Genomic DNA, 15,764 nt, shown 5'->3' on the forward strand with positions numbered 1-15,764 from the left:
GCCCAACCCTTCCCTTGCATTTTAGAGACAGGGAGACTGAGACCCAAGCATAGGGCTAGGGGCAGTGGATATTATTTGTTTCATTTATAGCTGAGAGAGCTGAGGTTCAGCCAGCAGAAGCCACTTTCCCAAAGTCAGACAGGTAGAAGTTGGTAGAGCTGGGATTGACACCTGGGTCTGCCTGAGTCCAAAACCCATTTTCTGTTGTGAAGGGGCCCCCTGCCTCAGCCCCTGTACACCCAGCTGTCCTGCTGGTTTCCCAGAAAGGGGCTCTGGCTGACCAAGGCCAGGGAGGGTTTAGGCACTGAGGCAGGCAGCACCTGGCTCCAGTCTAGTCGAGCTCTGTGGCTGGAGAAGCTGTTTATGAACTCTGCCTGTCCCAGACCTGGCAGCCCAGCCACCCCAGATGGGTCTTTTCACAGAAAACCCGTCGGGCAGGTATTAGAACATCACACAGAGCCTTTGTCCGGAGGGTGCAGTGTTTTCCAGTGAGAAGTTTGCCTTGGCCATGCTGACGGGGGCAAGGGAAGTAGAGGCCTCCAGCCTTCTGCCTTCAGGGCGCTGCTCCAAGAAGGCAAAGCGTGCTGCTCCCAGAGGGAGGAGGGCAGAGAGGAGAAGAGAGAGCTTGGGCCAAGAGGGACCCAAGTAGAAACTTGGGAGGGAAACAGCCTGGGTGGTATCAGGGCCGTGGAGTAGGAACTCCTCAAGGGCTCCAGTTGGGTTTTGTGTTGCCAGGCTGCAGTGGGTAGTGGAAGCAGTTCAGGCTTATAGGTCCTCAGGTTCAAATCCTGCCCCTTACTGCTTGGAAGGACTTGGGCAATTTTAAAAATCTCTCTGAGCCTCAATTTTCTTATCTGCTGTGTAAGGGGATAACAGAAGTATTTCGCTGGCTGTGGTGAGGATCAGACGCCATGAAGTATACCCACGCACACAGCAGTCACTCAATAAATGGTGGGGTCTATGAATTTTTGGAAACATTGCCTCAGTTCCCAGGTTTATAAACTAATAAAAAGACAGAGCTATGGAGAACACCTGGGTTAGTGGTGTCACCTGACTGTTGACCGAGAAAAGGAAACGAAATCACCATGAGTAGACCCACATTTAGAGGAACTCTGCCCCAGAAACAGCTGGGGGGAAAGACGACCTGTTTCCATTTAGATAGCAGCCAATGGAAGAGCTGTGAAATTTGGAGTCGTTAATTCATGAATGTTTTAAACTTAGCAGGAGTATGTGTGTGGTGTATGATGTATATGTGTGTGGTATGTGTACACGGTTTGTACAGGTGTGTGTGGTGTATATGTGTGTGTGTGTGGTGTGTATGTGTATAGTATATGTACATGGTGTGTATAGTTGTGTGTGGTGTATATGTATGTGTGTGTGCTGTGTATATGTATAGTATATGTACATGGTGTGTATAGGTGTGTGTGGTGTATGTGTGTGTGCGTGTGGTGTGTGTGTGTATAGTATAGGTACATGGTGTGTATAGGTGTGTGGTGTGTATGTGTATAGTATATGTACATGGTGTGTATAGGTGTGTGTGGTGTATGTGTGTGCGTGTGGTGTGTATGTGTATAGTATATGTACATGGTGTGTAAAGGTGTGTGTGGTGTATGTGTGTGCGTGTGGTGTGTATGTGTATAGTATATGTACATGGTGTGTATAGGTGTGTGTGGTGTATGTGTGTGCGTGTGGTGTGTATGTGTATAGTATATGTACATGGTGTGTAAAGGTATGTGTGGTGTATGTGTGTGCGTGTGGTGTGTATGTGTATAGTATATGTACATGGTGTGTATAGGTGTGTGTGGTGTATGTGTGTGCGTGTGGTGTGTATGTGTATAGTATATGTACATGGTGTGTAAAGGTGTGTGTGGTGTATGTGTGTGCGTGTGGTGTGTATGTGTATAGTATATGTACATGGTGTGTATAGGTGTGTGTGGTGTATATGTCTGTGTATGTGTTTGGTGTGTATGTATGTGGTGTATGTGTATGTTGTGCGTAGTGTGTGTGTTATCTCTAGAATAAGATTTCATCTTCTTACTGGAGACCTTGTCTTTCACCTTCAATAGTGCTCAATAGAGAAGGAAGGAAACATATTTATTATGTAAATGCTTAATCCTTTAGTATATGTTTTTGGCTTAAGTCTCCCAAAGGCTCTGGAAAATGAGGCTCAGAGAGGCCACTTGTCTAAGCTCAGCCATCTGGTAGGTGGCAGAGGCTAGCCCTAGACCCCGATCCGCCTGACAACAGTAGGTGTTGTCGACTTGACTCCTGAAAAGAAGAAACACTCAGATGCAAATCAAGTGAGGGTATTGTATGGTCTGATCTTCAGGCAGCTTTCTTGTGGTGTGTCACCCAAGTACCTGTGCTCTGCTCTGGCTCCCAGACCTGCAACTTCCTGAGCAGCACTTCAGCACTCTGGTTTTATTTTTGTCAGCTCTTCCTCTGAACTGTGCTCTCCCCAGTGAAGCAGGCTCAGTGAGAGCAGGAATAGCTCAGGGGCTGCCGGGCCCGGCCCCTGTGCTGAGACAGAAACATCAACCCTGCCCCAGCCCATCAGGTCAGCATGTTCCTGGGACAGCTGGAGTGTTCTTCTGCACGTTCTGCCCAGATCCAGCGTGCCTGGCCTCCCAGGAGAGCTCTGGCTTCCTGCCGTTCTTGGAGGCCCCTACACATTGCCACAGTTCCCCTCCTTGGAACGTTCTCAGCAAAGCCAGGCTTTAGCTACAAGCATTGAAGGCAGCTTCTTGCAGTTTATTCTCCTGGCAACTCCCTGCAGACCCAGTGAGTGACAGGCAGGCATCTGCTGGGCCAAACCAGGAAGTGAAACTCCCACTGACAGCCTCAGACGGGCTCTTGTACAGAAAATCAAAATTGTATTAGTTCCTTTATTCTTTCGCCAGACATTTATTGACGATCCCCTACTCTGTGCCTGATGGAGGAGCAGGGTTTTAGCCCCTCAGGAGCCCATAGTCTATTGGGGAGCCAGTGTGAAAACAAAAAGCTGAGCCTGGGAGAACAGCATAAGACCAGACAGGCCTATCGTGGGAGGGATGGAGAAAGAAATGCTTCACTCAGCCCTGGCCCGGGCAAAACTTCTCACATTTTACCCGAGTCTGAAGGATCAGTCAGAATTCAATAAGTAAAAATAATATCAACATCAATCAAAGTATTATTATTAATTAGGTACTTAAAATATGTCAGGCATCCTGCTAAGTACTTTACAAACATTATTTTTGAACAACAGCCCTAACGCAATAGGTAATGTATGATCCAGGTGATTTTACAGGTGAGGAAACTGAGGGTCAGAGAAGATGAGATAACTTGCTCAAAACTAGGAAACACAAGAGCCAGTATTCGAACCCAGTTCTGCTGATTCCAGAACCTAGGCTGTTATACTTTTTAATATGTCCAAAAATTATAGGAATATAAGCAGGTATATGCTGAGAAATCTTGCCTCCATCCTGGACCCTGTATACCTCATCTCCCCTTAGCCCTTATAGATGTAAACAATTATATTCGTTTCTTGTATATCCTTTCTTTACATAAATATAAAGAAGTCAAATATTCCTATTTCTCCCTCTTTCTTGTAACATAAATTGTCATATATTAACACTGATATTTACCTAATTCAGTCTTAGAGAATCTTCCATTGGAGTGTATAGCAATCTTCCCTGTTCTTTTTTTTTAATTTATTTTATTTCTTTGGCTGTGTTGGGTCATTGTTGCTGCGCGTGGGCTTTTCTCTAGTTGCGGCGAGCGGGGGCTACTCTTCATTGTGGTGCGCGGGCTTCTCATTGCGGTGGCTTCTCTTGTCGCGGAGCACGGGCTCTAGGCACGCAGGCTTCAGTAGTTGTGGTGCGTGGGCTCAGTAGTTGTGACTTGTGGGCTCTAGAGAAAGGTTTATTTTTGAAAGATTCCCTATATGTGGCAAGAAGCTGCACACAGCATAGCCTGCCTGGACATGTGGCCCCTCCTGGATACAAGGACACATACACTGCCACAGTGGTGGCTGGGGAAAGCCCTTCTGTGGAACAAGTTCCAACTTATCTCTGGCTCTGTTCCCTGCAGCCCAGGGCCCCTGCTTTTTATGACATCTTCCCTATGTTATGCCTGCAAAATTTTTATAGAGCTTCCTTTGCCTCGGATGCAGAAAGCATATGTAGTCTTAGTGCGTCACCCTGGGCTAATTTCACTGATTGTGCAAGAGCCCAGGACCTTCACAGGTGGTACTTAGTGTTCCCAGGTCTCTAGTAGTCCCTGGGAAAGCTTGCCGTCAGGCTGTTACAGACTCAAACACCTTTGAAAGTGAGCTAGAGTCAGCACTCCTTTTCTCTGAGATAGGGGATTCTCCCAGAGGATAATAACGCCAGTGGGAATAACTTTAGTCCTTTGAAAAGAGGCGTTTGCTTTTAAGGTCATACTTGGTGAAACCTTGCTGGCTTCAAAGAGGTTGTGCAGTTTCCAAAAAAACAGCCCCATCAAATGTGCATGGCCTCCTGTCAGCAGCCTTTTTGTTTACTAAGGTCTATGGCTTTGAGCTTCTCACATGCACCCATCACAGTGATAAAGCCGCCCCCACTTTGCAGTGTGGTTCCATCCTGTCTAGTGCTTAGATATTTACTTTCTCTCTTTGAAGGATTCTTAAGAGACCGTGGCTTATCAGGATAACAGGTACTACTGTACAGTCTCCTGGATGAAAATATGCATAATTGTAGAAAATGGCTATAAGCAGAATCCAAGACATCATATTGTATAGATCACAGCCCCAGAAAGAATCTGGGAGACATTTTAAGTTCTACACCTTTAGGGCAGTCAAATGGCCTAAAGTCACACATCCAATTAGTAGCAGAACTAGGATTGTAATCCAGGCCTCTTGCCTTCTAGCTCAGGTCCCATTCTACTGTATCACTGCTTTCCAGTGTGTATTTCATAAGATGTGAATAGACATTATGTAAAAAAGAGTGCCATGGTCAAGCAAGGTCGGCAAACATTGGGTTAAAGAAAATTAAATGAGTTTACTTATGCTAGGATTTCTCAGAACCTTTAAAACACCATTGTTTATTGTGATCCCACAACAGGGGAGACACTCAGGAGTTTTCTTCAAGTTACTTCATCTTTTGTGGTGGAACATCTGTGGAGCATATTTTGAGAGACAACATATACTGTCTTCTCTCAAGTAAGTTCAAGAGTTTTTAGAAGATAAATTTGTGGATATCGGAGCTATATCCTTTGTTTAAGAAACATGGTAGGTTCAGTTTATATAACTGACCCACTGAAGTCAACAAAATAGAAGGTAGCTGTCAAACCTGACTGGAGTGACTATTAGAATGTCCCAAAATGTCATTCCAGCCCTTTTTAGGACCACTGCTATCTCAAAAACCAATTTTATTTTGATTTGTTTCCTTGTTGTGGTTACTTTGAAGGTATTTTCATTCTGCACCTGGTTTGACGTACCAAGGAGAAGCCAGTGGCATTTCTTGGTGGAACATTCCCTCTGAAGATGAGCCTCAACATAATAGCATGCTGTATTCCAGAAGTTCTTGATCTTTTCTGGGATATGACTCTTTTGGGGGTCTTATTAAAAGAAGTTACAGACTCCTTGGGCCAGAAAATACATATTGCTAATAAGATTTGCAGAAAATTTTAGAAGGTTCTTGCACCCTTTGAAGCTCATCAATAAATCACTGACCTAGATTCACTGACCTCAAAGAGAACTTTCCAAAAACAAAACGCACACACGTGCACATACACATACACAACACAAGAAATGGTGGTAAGATTTTAAGTAGCCCCCTCAGGAGTTATTTTTTTTTTCTTTCTTTTGAATTCTTGGTTCTTGGAGGGTGCCTTGTCGCCTGTTAGTTCCTACTGAGATGCCGGCTTTGTCAGTTGTGCTGGAGGGCTGCCAATCACACTGTGTTAAATGTAGAGTTCGGGGATTTCCTGAGGCTGCTTTAAAATGTCAGTCCTGGTTTTTCTTTGTGGAAGCTGCCCTTTTCAGAGAGGAAAGGAAAGGAGAGGAGAGGAGAGGAGAGGAAAGGAAAGGAAAGGAAGGAAAGAAAGAAAGAGAAGAAAGAAAGAAAAAGAAAGAAAAAAAGAAAGAGAAAGAAAGAAAGAGAGAAAGGGAGGGAGGGAGGGAGGGAGGAAGGAAGGGGGGAAGAAAGATGGAGGGAAGGAGGAAGAAAGAAAAAAAGGAAGAAGGAAAGAGAGGAAGAGAGAAGAGAAAAGAAGGAAGGAAGGAATGGAGAAAGGAAAGAAGGGAGGAAAGAAGGAGGGAGGAAGGGAGGAAGGGAAGAAAGGAGGAAGAGTGAGGGCTGAAGGTCAAGACACTGCAGAGAACCATATCGAGAAAGGAAAGCTGCCCAGAGCAAGGAGGGGTGCTGTGGCTGTCTATAACTTGCCTGGAGCCAGACCTCTTCTGCTTTCTGGGCCTCAGTTTCTTCATCTGTATTCTGAGCAAGTTGGTCTCACTAGGCAGTCTCCCAGGATCTTTTTCTGTCTCTGCCCTTACATGGGGCTAACTTAATTTTATTATAAACATTTCATAATAAAAAGAAATATATGTCTTGGCTTAGCCCTTTTCTTTTCTTACTTTCCACCACTTTATTTCTTTTTTTTCCCAAAATAAATAGAGGTTTGATTCGTTCCCTTCATTAACTTCCTTTTCTTTGTGTGTCTCCCTCTGTCCAGCATTGACCTCTTAAGCCCACTCTCCACCCCCTCCAGCCTTCCCTGGTTGTGTTTCTTTGTAGATCAGCCTCTCTTAATCACCACCCATGACCACTCACTCTTATTTCCCAGGGTAAAAAGTCCACATCATTTCACACCAGGCTCCTTGGGCTCTACTGCCTCGTTTGGGAGGCAAGCGGGCACTCTGCGGATGCAGACTGGATGAGGGCGTAATGGCAGTTTATGTGCACTCAGGGCTCAGTGGAGAATGAGGGCATGAACTCTGAGAAGTGTGAAGCCTAGCTGAGGACCCAGTGTTCCAGAGAATGCAAAAAAAAAAAAGAAAAAAAAAAGAAAAAGAAAAAGCCCCAGAGACACAACTGGAGGAGTTCTTCTCTACTCAGACCCAACACAATTAATTCGATGCAGGATGTGGCAGTTTTAGCAAGTGCTGGAAGCACTGGGCTGAATGGTCCCCTGATTGCACAGTTCTGAGGAGCTGGAGTTTTCACAGGCTTACAACTCAGGCCAGGTGCAGGAGATGTGTTATAATTTATGGACTCTTTGGGAAAAGATGATCTGCTGGAGCTTCTCAACCCTAATTTTGCTTGTTTCTAAACCCTCAGGTAGCAGGAGTGATTTGGTGGGGGGAAGAACAGAAGGATGAATGCACCAAGAAAACCCCTCAAAACTTGAATTGGGGAAGTAAAACCTCATTCGCCTTTCTTGGTACACACTATTTTTAAACATTGCATCTACTTCTTTGTGCTGTGCTTCACATTACTCTATGCTCTTTACTCTAGGAAAGAGATTCTTGAAAATGCCCCCATCAACAGCTTCTGAACATCATACAAAGCCTCCCAGGCCCTACGGCCCCTCCTTCCTCACTTCCAGTAAGTCCGCTTCCTTAAAATGGGTTCATCTGATAGCAGGAGGCTCTGGGGACCAGAAATGGGTTCATACATTTAACTTTTATCCAAGAGACTCAAAGTTGAGTGGCAGAGATAGTCCAGGCCAGGCCTGAGCGCCAGAGTATCTGGACTCTTCCTGTCAACATGCTCCCTAGCCTGTGCAAGGCTGAGACTGGGAACTCATTTGCACTTTGGCTCTGGTACTAACTAGCTGTATCGCTTTGGGCAACTCACTTAACTTCTCCTGGTCTCTGTTTCTCCATTTGTAAAATGAAGGGTTTGGACTAGAGATCCCCAAATTTCCTTTTAGTATAAAGTCCCATGGTTACCAGTGATCTACTCAAGTCTCATTTTCCTCACCTGTAAAGCAGAGAGAGTGATATCTGCTTGTCCACTTCACAGGGAGGGCGTGAAAGTATATGTGAAAGTGCTCAGTAAGTGTTAAAACAACACAAATGTCAGCTACTGTCATCATTATTAGAATTCTTTATGCAGCTCTCTCTTTCTTCAGAGCATGCTTCATGTCTTTTACCATTTGTGCTAAAGAAGAATTCAGTGCCTTAAAGGAATTCCTAAAATTCAGTCCTTGGTTTGACTGAATAGGAGGCAAGATATCAGTTCAAGCAGATAAAGTTGTTGTAAGTGACGGTAGCATCTGAAAGTTCTTCGGAAGGAAGTGGGCTAAGGCATCCCTCAGTCCCCAGAGAGAGGTGGCCTCTTCTTGATCTCATTCACGGGCATGAACAGTGCTTACTAAGAAACTCATGTTCTCAAATGGGGTTTTGCCCAACGAATGAAAAGGGCTTAGAGAGTTCCACAGGCAATAGCAGTAATTTGAGGTGCTTATCTTTTGCCTAGCATCTGTGCATTTCTGAGTAACTTACCCACGTTAACTCATTAGCACTCCCAACCCTACACCGGGCTTTGGGATGGAGGGAGGTGATATTATCTGAGTTTTGCATTCAGAGAAAGCCCCTGGGTTGAGAGTGACAGTCCCTCTGTTCACACCTGCTAGAATTCTCCCCTGCCACCAGCAGCAGACCCTCTCATCTCTTGTCTCCCACTACCAGGACCCCAGAGGGGCCATCTCAGTGCCTTGCCCAGCATCATGGGGTGTCAGAAGTGAAATGGCTCTTTAAAGACTCCCTGCATAGATAGCTAGTGGGAAGCAGCCGCATAGCACAGAGAGATCAGCTCAGCTCGTGCTTTGTGAACACCTGGAGGGGTGGGATGGGGAGGGTGGGAGGGAGGGAGATGCAAGAGGGAAGAGATATGGGAACATATGTATATGTATAACTGATTCGCTTTGTTATAAAGCAGAAACTAACACACCATTGTAAAGCAATTATACTTCAATAAAGATGTTTAAAAAAAAAAAAAAAAAGACTCCCTGCAGGGCCAACGCCTTCACAGTGCAAGAAATCGAGATATCTGATCAACCCAGAGGGGAAGTGAAACACCCAAAGCAACACAGCTAGCTAGGGACATAGTCAATAACTTGCCTCAAGAGGAAAAGACTAGAAACCACCCTCTACCCTCACCCCACCTCCATACACCCTAACAAATTAAACACTCTTTATGCACCTCTAGGTATCAACAGTGCTTAAACCTGAGGGGGTCTGGGGAAGACGAGGTACATAATGTCTCTCTGAACACACAGCACAGAGCTTCTGTTGCCACCTCTGAACAGTTATCTCATCCTGAGCCACAGCGGTGGCCCTTCATGGCCTAAGCTCCTGGAATAGGTCATTCTTAAGGGAAATGGAAGTAGTAATTCCATCATTCTGGAGATGGGGAAGGGCTCTCTCCTTTTCTCATCCGACAGCTAAATTAACATAACCCATAGGCACAGGGTTTTAGGAAACGGAAAAGTCAGTTTGTGAGCAATTATAATGTGAAATGAAAAGGTACGTTGTGGCCCAGAAGCCCGGGCAGCTCTGTGCTTCAGACATCACCTACCCTAAGGTAGAACACAATGCCAAGAACACACGTGGATCAGCTCCGTGTTTTTCACAGAATTGGCACACAACAAATATTTGTGGATTGATTTGGTGGGCAAAAATTCTTAGCGCTTGGATACTTTTCCATTTTTCAGCTTATTCTTTTGATTTTTTTATTTTTAAAATGTTTAATAAAGGCACAGGTGGCCAGTGTTCAAAACAGCTGGAAGGAAAGTTGGTGACAGAGGCTGTCATCTGTATTTTCCAAAGTGGTTTCTGAGTAACACTGATTCTGTTACTTAGGTTCTGTGTTTAAGTCAGTTGGGGAAACACTACTGAGCTTCCTACTCTGGTCCCTCAAGATTCTCAAGGCACATCAGCTTATTAAAGATACTGAGAAGATTTGGGGCAACAAAACAAAACAAAAAACTGAAAACCAGTTTTAACTTTGTTTAAACAATTTATTTTCAAGTCAGTTTAATTATGGAACAATCCCTCCCCCGTTTAAAAAAATGATATCCATTAAAGTTCCACAAAATTCAGGTTCTCTGGAAAACATCCTGGGAACTACTAACAGAGGCCTATTTCTGAATTTTACTAGTGAAAAAACAGAGGTCCCGAGAGGGGCTGAAGTTCTTTCCGGTAGCTAGTGAGGGGAGCTAGGACTAGAACCTCATTTCCTGACTGCCTGGTCCAAACTGGGCAACCACACCCAACTAGAGGGGCATTCCCTAAGGTGGGTCCTGGGATGCCAGGCATCATGGGCAGTCTTTGAGATAATAGGTAAAAAGAATGTGAACATTTTACTTTATAATAGGTCCTTTTGGGGGTAATTTGCTTAAAGATAGCGGTTGTTTCAGATGCTTTTAAAAATGGGTAATTTTATCCCACTCTTGTTATCTCATAGTTCTTGGGGTGCCTGCCCACTGCAGCCTGTGTGTGCCATAGGTTATGTGTTAAATGAGTAAATGAAAGAATCTAGCAGGAGTCAGAAAGGGAAAATGGGGAGAAAGAACAGGATGGATGAAAAAAAGGAGCCAGAAGTCAATGATCAGTGGAGGATAGTGGCGCTCTGGCAGAGAAGGGAAAAGAGACAGTTGTAGGTGACGGAAAAAAACAACAAAACAAAATTGAATTTGACCAGGAAGCTTTGCTTTTAAAAAGTGACTCATGAAGCTAATTCAGAACCTGGCCATGCCAGGAGGCACCTGGCCAGGAGATGAGGATGAGCATCAACTGCTGAGAACCTTTGTGAACCTGGATCAAGTTGTATTTATTTCACTGGTACAATAAATGTGCAAGACATTTTCTTAAGCACTACAACAATAACAGATGAGTAAGACACAGGTCTTGCTGTCAACAAGGTGACAGTCTAATGGGGGAGAAGAGACAGGGACTCAGATAAAATGTCAGGTAGAATGTGATCAGTGCCTCTAGAGGTGCAACAAGCCAATACTGTGAGGAATCAGGGGACTGGCAGATCATATCAAGTAAGAGGCTTAAGGAGGACTGTGTGGGAGACCCATGAGGCATGGATAGGACTGCATCAAGCAGAGCTAAGAGGAGAGGCATTTCAAAGTGGTGGGGAAGCATATGGAACAGTGAGTAGTCCAAGTGGGTTCCAGTCACAGGGTGTGTGTGGACTGGGAGGGGTGTGGAGAGATATGGCTAGAAAGTCTTGAAGTCACACCATGGGGCTTTGAATGCCTGGCTGAGGTAATGCTCCAAGCAGGCAATGGGAAGCTAGAAACAGATTTTTGTTGTGTGTGTGTGTGTGTATGTGTGTGCATGTGTGTAGGGAAATAATAGCATTAGAGATGATTCCCAGGCAGGATGACTGGCAGAAAGGGGTAAGCCAGGGGAAGGAGCTCACTTTGGTTCCAGAGAGACTAATTGAACATTCAGGTGTTGCACATCAGACAATCGGAAAATCCAGCCAGAGATACTGGCTAAGTCCTCTCCTGAGAGGACAGAGATAGCAGAAGGTTCTGGTTGTTAGGGAATAGGGAAACTAGGGAGAATGTGAGAAAAAGACTAGCCAAAGAGAACGCAGCCAGGAGGAAAAGATGCAGAGAACAGCCACGGGAGGCCGAAGGTTCAATGAAGAAATTATAGCCATGGTTGAAATCCTCAACCTTGGAGCCGGGAATGTGTGAGTTGTTTTTTTTTTCAAACACCTTTATTGGAGTATAATTGCTTCACAATGTTGTGCTAGTTTCACCTGGGCAACAAAGTGAATCAGCCATATGCATACATATATCCCCATATCTCCTCCCTCTTGCGTCTTCCTCCCACCCTCCCTATCCCACCCCTCTAGGTGGTCACAAAGCACAGAGCTGATCTCCCTGTGCTATGCGGCTGCTTCCCACTAGCTAGCTATTTTACATTTGGTAGTGTATATATGTCCACGCCACTCTCTCACTTCGTCCCAGCTTACCTTTCCCCCTCCCAGTGTCCTTAAGTCCATTCTCTACATCTGCGTCTTTATTCCTGTCCTGCCCCTAGGTTCTTCATAACCATTTTTTTTTTTTTTAGATTCCATATACTTGTGTGAGTTTGAACCCCAGGGACCCGACTAGTCATACTTAGCAACGGGACTTCAAAGGGCTTTTGAGTCTGTTTCCTCATCTGTGAAATGGGAGTGATTTCAACCTCAAAGGACTGAGCACATTCGCAAATCTTCTTAGCATGGGGTTTGCACACAGTAGGAGCTAAGGAGTGAGCAGGGGCCAGCGAGAGAAGGAACTGTAGAGGTTAAGGGTATCCCCCTGAGGAGTGTCGGGAAATTGAGGCAGGGCCCCTCAGGGAGCCCAAAGCCTTTGCTTCCGCCGAGTTTCTGACCGGCCTGTGAGGGGAATGGGTGAGCGGCCTCAGCCTAGTCCGCAGCCCAATTCTCCCACACTTCCATCCCGCCGCAAGTCCCAGCCTCCCCCCACTCCAGCTTCCCACCCCGCTCTTGCTCCCTCTCCAGCCAGGCCCCGGAGCCCGAAGCGCATGCGCCCTCCCGCGCCCTTGCCCAGCTTTCCACGTTACACTGCCCTCCCTTTCCCTCCGCAACTCCCGCTCTACCGCCACGATTGGCCAGAAGACCTCTTCGCCTCGGCCAATAAACGCCGACCTGTCGCCTCCGTGTTACTGGGTAGAACAAAACAAAAACAGAGCAAAACTGGCCAGAGACGCTTCGAGGCGGCTGCAGGGGCTGAGGTGCTGCGTCGGGGCCGGCGGACCAGGGACGTGGACAAGCGGCGGCGGCGGCCCAAGGGGTCAGTAGCGGCGGCGCGGGTCATGCGCTTGGGAGGACTGCGCCCTCTCCCGCAGCCACTGTCTCTCCTCGGAGGCAGCCGCTCGTTGGGAGGGGGTGGGGGCGTGGAGGCCGCGGCCGGGTCAGGTCCGGGCCGGCGGGGAGGGGGTCCACCGCCTCCTTGGAGCTCGGCAGGCCCAGCCGCGCCCGCCCCAACGCCCCGGGCTGCGGAGACCTGGCCCCGGTTCCCTCCTTCTGGGCCTGGGCCCAGAGCGTGGCGGCGCGGGCCCGCCGCCTCCCGGACCCCCTCCGGGCTTAGCGGGGCGCTCGCCCCCCAGAGGCCGAGTTTTCATTTTCCTTTGAGGGTGGGTGTCTGGAGGCGGGTTTCTGGCCTGACTGAAATCCTGTGAGGAAGGTTTGCGCCCTCCCGGCCCCCTGGCCTCCTTGGGGGCCCCCCTGAAGATGCGGCCCCCGGCCCGTCTTCCCAGACCCGGCCCTCCGGCCGCCCCGGTCCAACATCCCCCGGGGGTCGGCCTGGGAGGGGGTCTGCGAGAGTCCCGGCCTGCGCGGCGGGAGTGGCTGCTGGCAGGCGGACACGTGCCCGCCGCCCCGGCCCTGCACGTACTTCGCGGCCCCCCTGGTCGGGTAAAGGGTCGCTTGTTTAGTTTAAATGAAATCTCCCGGAGAAAACAAAGGCAGGAAGGGAGCCCCCTTCTGTGAAACGCTTGCTGTGTAGGCTGCATTTGTCAGTTTGGTGCTGCAGTGTTCAAGGGGAGGGTTTTTGTTTTTCCAAGAGCTTCAAAACTGTCTGCAGACGTCAAAATCGCCTGTCTCCCTACGCCCTAGTGAGAACTGACCGCGTAGCTAGCAACTGTGTGATATCTACAGATGATTAAAATGATAAAAATGCACCTTCCTCTGGGGGAGAAAAAAGTCACCGCCTGTGTTTTCGTTGCATTTTCACTGTTAAATTTTAGAATTTTGGCATTCTTGCTAATGTAAGGCTTTTTAGGAACCACCATTCACTTTTTTAAAAAAAAGGACCACTGCAGATGTGTTGTAAATTATTGGTATTTATACCCTTAACTTTCCTTTATTCCAGGTTTATTAAACTCCTTAATATCTCAGCAGGGGTCTTTGAGTTATATTTTGATTGGTTTTTCTGCTGTAGTTATGAGAAAGGAAACATGGTTGTTAGGAGTGCAAAATTAAATGATATTTTGATACTTTTCTTTCCTGCTCATTTTTGCATCATTGTGGTCGAATGCTTTTAGCAGATTTTGTTTTAAATGGCTAGTTAGCTAGGATTGTAGCCCTGGAATGAATACAAGTACTAGTTAATATATGGCCTAAACTTGACTCCAAAAAAATGTCGAAGTGGTTTATTTCAGGAAATAGATTTTTGGTGGGAGGTGGGGTGGGAAAGCCAGACTCTATCTTTTAGTAAATGTCTTGGCAATTGAATACTTCTGATGGTATGTTTCTGTGAAACACATTGGAAGAATGAAAACAATGTTTAATTTCAGCCTTTTGTCTAACTTACAGTTTTGTTTTCTTACTGAAAATTAATTTTATGGTTTAGTATGAAGGATGTGGAGTTTAGATTTTTTGCTTTACATTTAAGTTTGGGGCAAAAATTTTAAGGATTGTTAAGTAACTGGAAACCCTCATTACTTTGAAGAGAGTAAAAACACGGAACACATCTTTATCTTTCTGTAAACTCTTTTAAAACACCTGTGTTGATATCAAGTGTGCCTGAGTTCTTGAATGTGTTATCATTGCCAAAAGACCCAGAAAGGACTTTTTCTTGTTGTTGTGATAATTATTTAATAAAAGCAAACTTGGTAAGTTATTTGTAGTCATTACCTGATAATTTTCTTTGCCTGTCGTTTGTGTAATAGTTTAGATATTATTTTTAGTGTTTGAAAAGCAGTATTTAAAAATTTGTTATAACAGTAGGAGTCTGTATTTTAGTAAGCTTCTCTCTGTTAACCCTAAAAAAGAGTCTTCCTGTGGGATATTAAAGTCTTGCGTTGAACTTGTGCAAACAGTAGTGGATTTAGAAGGTCTGGGTTCTAATCCTGGTTCTTCCAGTGAGCAGCTATCTCTCTTTGGAGGGTCACCTACCTTCTCTGAATCTGTTTAGTTGTATGCAAAGTGGAGTTCCTACCTCAAGATTGTTCTGAGAGGTACGTGAAATAATGCATGTAAAATTCTTTTTGAATTATAAAGGGCTTTTAAAACATTAGTTATAATCATTTCCTTTATTAGCTAGGTTCTGCAGAAAGTATTCTCCTGAAGATTGTATGTGTATCAAGAATGAAAATGATTTTTTAAATGTAACTCCAGTTTAAAAATCTCACATACATATCATGTGACATTTTCACTTTCCTATAACATGTAATTCATATACTGAAATAAAACAGATAAGGCATTTTCAGCCCTGGAGGATACTAAATGTTTAGGTTTGCAAACTATTTTTGTTTATATATCTTTATTTATCTCTATGTACTTATTTCTAAGGTTCATTTTTTTCCCCTAAATCTGAAGTTGGTAGGAGAAAGGAGAAGTTTTCTGGAGAAAAGGGGTATAAAACTTGTAAGATGTTAGAATGGTATATATTGAGGAATTTAAAAGTCAGTTTTCCCTTTGAGTTCCAGGAGGCATCGTATCGTCTTTCTAAAATGACAACTGACAGTAGGTTATGTTATATAAAAACTAAATGCGTTTTTGTAGTTAGTTTATTAGTCATTCTTATTAATTTGTGTACTTTATATCTTAAAAAAAGGTCCCACTGCTGGGGAAATGATTATAAATGGCTGGAAGGACTTATATCTAACCTGTGTTACTTAAACAGATAAATACTTAAACAGATAAATACTTAAGTATTCTAAACCACTATTTAAAAAATATTTCCAGAGAGATTCTGAAATAGCATTTGGTTACATCTTCTGGTAATAGTTTTTATGAAAATATATTTTGATAGTATTTTTTTTTTTTTTT

The 15,764-nt window shown here is 45.1% G+C and overlaps 1 protein-coding gene across 1 annotated transcript in view; it reads left to right on the forward strand.

The window, feature by feature from the left end:
- The first annotated feature begins 12,645 nt into the window (after positions 1-12,645).
- The window catches only part of PDCD4 (programmed cell death 4), a 29,294-nt gene continuing 26,175 nt past the window's right edge, over positions 12,646-15,764 (forward strand). Inside the window, exon 1 of the mRNA XM_082408406.1 lies at positions 12,646-12,783. The gene's annotated coding sequence lies outside the window, so the exon portion shown is untranslated. The remainder of the gene's footprint in view (positions 12,784-15,764) is intronic.

This window comes from Balaenoptera borealis (genome assembly GCF_965194805.1).
Source record: "Balaenoptera borealis genome assembly, chromosome: 10".
Classification (NCBI taxonomy): Eukaryota; Metazoa; Chordata; class Mammalia; order Artiodactyla; family Balaenopteridae; genus Balaenoptera; species Balaenoptera borealis.